Source organism: Drosophila hydei, unplaced genomic scaffold (genome assembly GCF_003285905.1).
Source record: "Drosophila hydei strain 15085-1641.00,03,60 unplaced genomic scaffold, DhydRS2 tig00008114-arrow-pilon, whole genome shotgun sequence".
In the NCBI taxonomy this organism is placed as follows: domain Eukaryota; kingdom Metazoa; phylum Arthropoda; class Insecta; order Diptera; family Drosophilidae; genus Drosophila; species Drosophila hydei.
The window spans coordinates 4,574,145-4,580,026 of record NW_022045827.1 but is presented as its reverse complement, the minus strand read 5'-3'; positions in this window follow the sequence as shown (position 1 = coordinate 4,580,026).

The window sequence follows — 5,882 nt, the reverse complement described above, 5'->3', positions numbered from 1 at the left end:
GTGCGAAATGTAATATTATTTTATTATGGCGTGTAAGTTGCGCATAACTAATGCGTTCACGACTCGGCTAAAATTTCACTCAGCTGCTCATTTGGGACAGCGCGAAATAGGCATGCATACAGACAGACACATATATAAATTTGTTTTATGGGTCAGCCTGGTTACGTATACGCACGGCTGGCCAGTTAGCTAAACTTTGTTGCCCATACTCCACTCGCACTTTGCTTTGTTTCCACATGCAGCTCTCGGACTGTAAAATAGAAAGGCATTGCCACAGCCTAATGTGCTGCACGTGCTGTCAGAGAACCCAAAAAACGCGGAACAAAAAAGATGTATTTATTTATATATATATGTATGTATATAAAACGTACAACAAACTGTATCCAAATGTAACGCACAGTGAAAATGATGAACCCTATGTGTTGATTATGCGCTTGGCCTACTTGGCCAACAAATACCCGCCGCCGCACCCAACAGCCTGCGAAACGAGCGCCGGTGCTTGGGCTCCATGATAAATGATGCCTGAACAACTCGGGCGCGCCCCAAAATGCGGCTTGTCCTGCAAGTAGATTAGCATTGAATTTGAATGGAAACTGAAAATGAAAATGTTTTACACAGAATAAAATGGGCTGGCCATTGACTGGACCGAACCGTGCCGGAGACAGTGCGTTGGCTGCTCTCTGTCCGCAGTCTGTAGCAATAATCAAATGAACTAAATTGTCATAAATCAAAGTTAGTTGGAATAGTCTCTCTCTAGTCGTCTCGGATCAAAGGCATAGATAAAATTTCGGTGCACGAAGCATTTCGAAAGCTGGAATACTTAGGATTGTTTGCTGCTCGCTGCTCGGCTATTTGTCAGAGCTCTGCTCAGATAGGGAGAAGGCCTGCTTAAGCCATTATTGACTGAGAGTTCGCCTTGGTATTGGTCAATATATTTTTAGAAACTGTGTGGGTCTTGTGTGTGATTGAAGACTAATGAACAGCAGCTGAATGAGTAGTGGAGGTCATAGCTGAGCCCTCTCACGTGTTGTAATATTTAAGTGCCTTGCATGAAGCTAGCAATTTGAATGCATTAAAGCAGCTTCTACTTCCACCTGACGCCTTTTAAATTCAACTACCAGTGACCTAGGGCAATGCAATTATGCTTGACAGGCCTTGTTGTTCAAGTAAATTTTGTGTGCTGCAAACTGAATTGCAAAAGTGCCCAGCTATAAGTAGACAAATCAGCCGGAACACAAACGGGCAATAAAAGAGGACCCGAACAGACTTCAAGCCACCTACTTAATTGAGCAATTTTGTGTGCAAGCGAAAGCCCAGAAGAGAGAGGGAGACAGAGAGAGGGAGGCTTGAGCACTCACATGCTGCTGCTGCCAAATTGTGTCTAAACACTTTACATTGCAATTAGTCAGGAGGAGGTTGGTGCACCTGGCTCAGGTGTAATCAGAGCCGCAAAGACAACGCCAAACACATGACTCCAAGCGCCAACTGCAGGCTGCAATTTTATTTTTGTATTTCGTATTTCGTATTGTTATTTCGCAGTGTTTTTTTTCGTGTTGCTGCAGCATATTTAAGTGCTTTATTTGTTTGCTCGTTTCGGGTGGGCGTAACAGCCGTATTGTTTGCAAAGTGCTGCATTTAAATGGCGACACGTGTCTAGGCCGTGTCCAGCCAGCCGGCTGTCTGGCGTGAAGCGCATTGTCAAGTGTCAAGTGAGGCAGAGATCACAGATCTTGGCGGCCAATTGTGGTGCAGTTGGCCTTTAAGCAGAGTTGATTAACCGTGCCGCGAGCTCCGTATTAAATAAGCAGAGATAACTGGCTGGCATAAAAGTTTTAATTGAACAAAGAGTAGTTGGCTGGGCGGTTGCTCTTGCATGCCAATGACTTTTATACCTTTTCTGCCCGTTGGCCATTCATAATTACCGAAAGGAAGAAAGGCTGCGTTGCTGCGTGGCTGCTGCTGCTGCTGCTGCTGCGTCAAATAAAAAGGACTGCAGGCAGCCCGAAAAACGCAGACACTCACCCACACACACACACACAAGCAAGCACACAAATAACAAAGCAACGTTCGCGTCGGCAGCGCCTTTTCATGGCGTGTCTGTTGCGGGTGCACTGAACTTGTATGGAAAGTGGGCAGGGCAGCTCGGCAGGGTCTGAGGTAGAAAATTGTTAAAATCATTTCCTGCATTGCACGCTACAAAAACTTTAAATGCACAACATGCAACAACAAAAACAACTACAACAAGCAGAGCAACAACAAGCAGTTCGTTATGGCTACAACATCCTGGCCAGCCGTAGGGCAGAGCCCAGCCAAGGAGGCTGGGCCCGAAGTTCGCGCAGCGCAACTTGTGAAACTTATAAAGCCTCAACTCCTTGCCAGTTGATTATGTACAGCAAGTCTAATTAAAAGCAGTTGATGCTGCCATATTGGTCGCTTCGTCTAGTGCCTTTTTGCCATTATTAAAGCATACTTTTTGGGGCGCGAAGAGAGCGGAATTAATCAGTTGTATTTTGCCAGCAAATAAGATAAGGTCATAATAAGGTTTTTATAATTTACTAAAATTAACATTTTAATTAGTTACTTTTTAATGAAATAATTTTAAATATTTGCCAGAAATAATATTGTAAAGCAACAAATGAAAGTGTTGAAGTGCGCTTACTTTTGTATAAAATTGTTTGAGGGGGTTTTAAACAGAGCTTGCTGTACATTCATGGAACTAATATATATTTTGGCAAAATAAAATATTTTACGTAAACGAAAAGTGTAAAAAAAGCTAAGAAACTGTTCCTAAAACTCGTTCCACAAGTTCCACAATTTGTTGTGGATGTATGTTTCTCAGTTCTGGCATAAGAGAGACAAAGATAGCTGTTGTTGAATGTGGTCTCGGAGGTTGCCCAGTGAGAGTGAGATGGCTAGTTAGGCCGTTCGGACATAGTCCATATAATTGTAAGTGGACGAAGAGGAATGGACTTGACGATCGTTATAGGGCTCGATTGTATAAATATAAATTAAATTGGACTGTGGCTAACCACCTGACTGAGTATTCGTCTTAAACTATCTATTTTTAGTCAGTCAACATGTCATATGAAATAATTGGAATTTTATACTAATAAGCAATCAACACTGTAAAAAGCAGTGTCCTCCTCTCCGTTGCTGTGAACTTGCTGCACCTGTTTTATACTAGAGAAAAGACATTACAAAATTGAACCTGCTTTAAGGCAAAGACAGTTTTATAAAAATATTCGAAAAAGCTGGGTCCTCAAAATTATTCACAGAAAGCAGCTAAATTTAGAGTCATGCCTAGTTAAGCAACTATTTATGAATGGCATTTATATATGAGTTCATTCACTTGCGATTAAGCTAGCATAAAGGGCAGGCAAAAGATTTGAAGCACTTTTATGCAAATGTAATATTTAATCATAAGTCGGCTGCGTAATTGCACAGGGCAATAAAATTAATCAGAAATGCTCAGAGAAAAACAAAAATTTACGCTAAATTGAGCAGCGCAGATGCTGCCATTTCTTAAGGGCAGCAAAAGCCTCTGTACGTGTGTGTGTGTTTGTGCAGATGAATGCCGACTCGTATATAAATCGAACAATAGCAAAAGTAATGCTTATCAATTATGAATCAATGAAAGGCAAAGGCAAAAGCACAGCCAAAAAGAAAAAAACACAACACGACATTGCCTGGCAGAAATTGTACAATTGTGCGGAAAGGAGGCTTTGAGATTGGGCAATCCCCCATGCGATATACAAACGTCGTACATATGTCGTCATTACGGTCGCATTGTGTTTGTTTTAATCAGCGGCTGCGGCAGCGGCAGCGGCAAAATGTTTGCAGCCTAGCTGAAGAAAAACGCTGAAATGGTTGCCAACAAAAAAAAAGCGGCATCAAGCAAATCAAATCGGCAGCAAATAAACCAAGTGAAAGTGTTGGCAGCTAGTGCTGGCAGCGCAGATACCCTGTACATGGCTTTGAAGTGCTGTAATGGAGATGATCCTCAAGCAATTTCTGCTATCAATTAAAAATGCAAAATAACTTTCATTGGCAAAGTAGAAGTAAAACGCAGACCTTAGACGCACTTACGAACTTATCGATATTTATCGATTTTGAAAGAGTTAAATGCGTCTTTAGCTAAAGCTAGACAGTCCAATGTCTACATAGCTCTAAGTCTGCTACAGGGTATAGCAAAGCATCTCGTTTTCTGCGTATATTTCGTTTTTATCGTCATTCGCGTTCCCATTGCCTTGCCTTGCCTTGCCTTGCCATTCATTTCAATGGGAACGTCAACTGCGCGCGCTCGCCTGAGCTTTACAGGCTTTGCCCCTGCCAGCTAGTCGGGCTGTCTAGTTAGTTGGCTGACTGGCTTTCTGCTTGCCGCCATTTTTATTTCCAATTGGGAAGCAATAAATGTGCGCGTGCGTTGGCAACACTACCAACAGCAGCAATAGCAGCAGCAACAACAGCATCAGCCTTGCCAAACAATGAAAAAGACAAACAATCAGCAATCATGCCAAAATTTGTTTTCATTTTTGTGGCGCCCGCAAACACGCATACAAATACACACACACATACAGAGAGGAGAGAGATGCAGACGTCCTATGATTGCCGGCAGGGCCATTTGGCATTGATTGAAGTGTATTTGTCATGTAGCCAAAAAGTGTTGCTGTTGTTGCTGCAACTCCTTCATGTGGCGGGCCTTAACAAATTACTTCAGCCATTGGCCCGACAGCCAGTCAAATTCGACAATTGTCTACATTGCTCAACTATCAACTATCGACTACAATCTATTGTTTATCGTTATCGGTCTTTATGGCTGAACAGTTTTCTGAGTAGCTGATTCCTTGCAGACATTCTAGTTTCTTTCCTAATCTAAAGAAATTGATTAGAATTTGAGCTTGTTTTATGTTTAGTCTTTAGAGTAAGGAAAAGTAATAAATATATATATTTTAGATCTATATATGTATATATATATTTATTTTATTTATATAGCCAAGCTTACCTAGAAAATTTGAGTGGGCATAATTATTTCGTTGGCTTAGTTAAACATGTTAAACATCTGGCTCAGCAGGTTGCGGTTGCCACTCAAACAACGACATCTTATTTAGTAAACACCAACACACACACACATATATATACTCATATATATATGCAGATTAACCATAATTTTAGTGCCGCATGGCACGACAACCACAAATTTTAGAATTATGACATGAACATGCCATTGCTCGGAACGCTGTCACGCCCATTTAGCTGCACATATTTTTTCATTTTCTATGACATTTGCACGAAGCCCAACGACAGGCAGGTAATATAAATAAACATATATATTTATATCCAGGCATATCGCATGGTGTAAACAACAAATAATAATATATGCATAGAGCTACACTTAGCTGGTTTCCGTAGCTGTGATTGAACTATTTGCGCTATTCAGATTTTCAGATTGATAAAAGCTAAGGCAGGTAAATAATAGGTTCTAGATTCCGAACTATAGAAAAGTCAACAAGTTTTGAGCTGAACTCCGCTATAGAGTATAAATACAGAGACAGCCGATGATAAACTAATCCATTAGATCCAGATTCTTAGAAATTTTTGTGCGTTTCAAGTTATAATAAAAGTATTTGAAGCTGATTAAGCAATGCTGCGCGCTGTTTGGTATTTATTTAGTAACATTTGCATTTAATTTGTTAGTTTTAATCACATTTGCCGAGAATTGGCAGGCAACTAGCTGCTAAGATATGCGCAGGAAGTGCCAAAAATGCTTAATAAAAGGCAAGTGGCACGATAAAAGCCCATTAATGGAGCCAAACTAGCAAAATAAGAGAGCGCTGATAACAAATAATAACATTTAGATAGACACGCAAGGAAGCGCTTTGCAT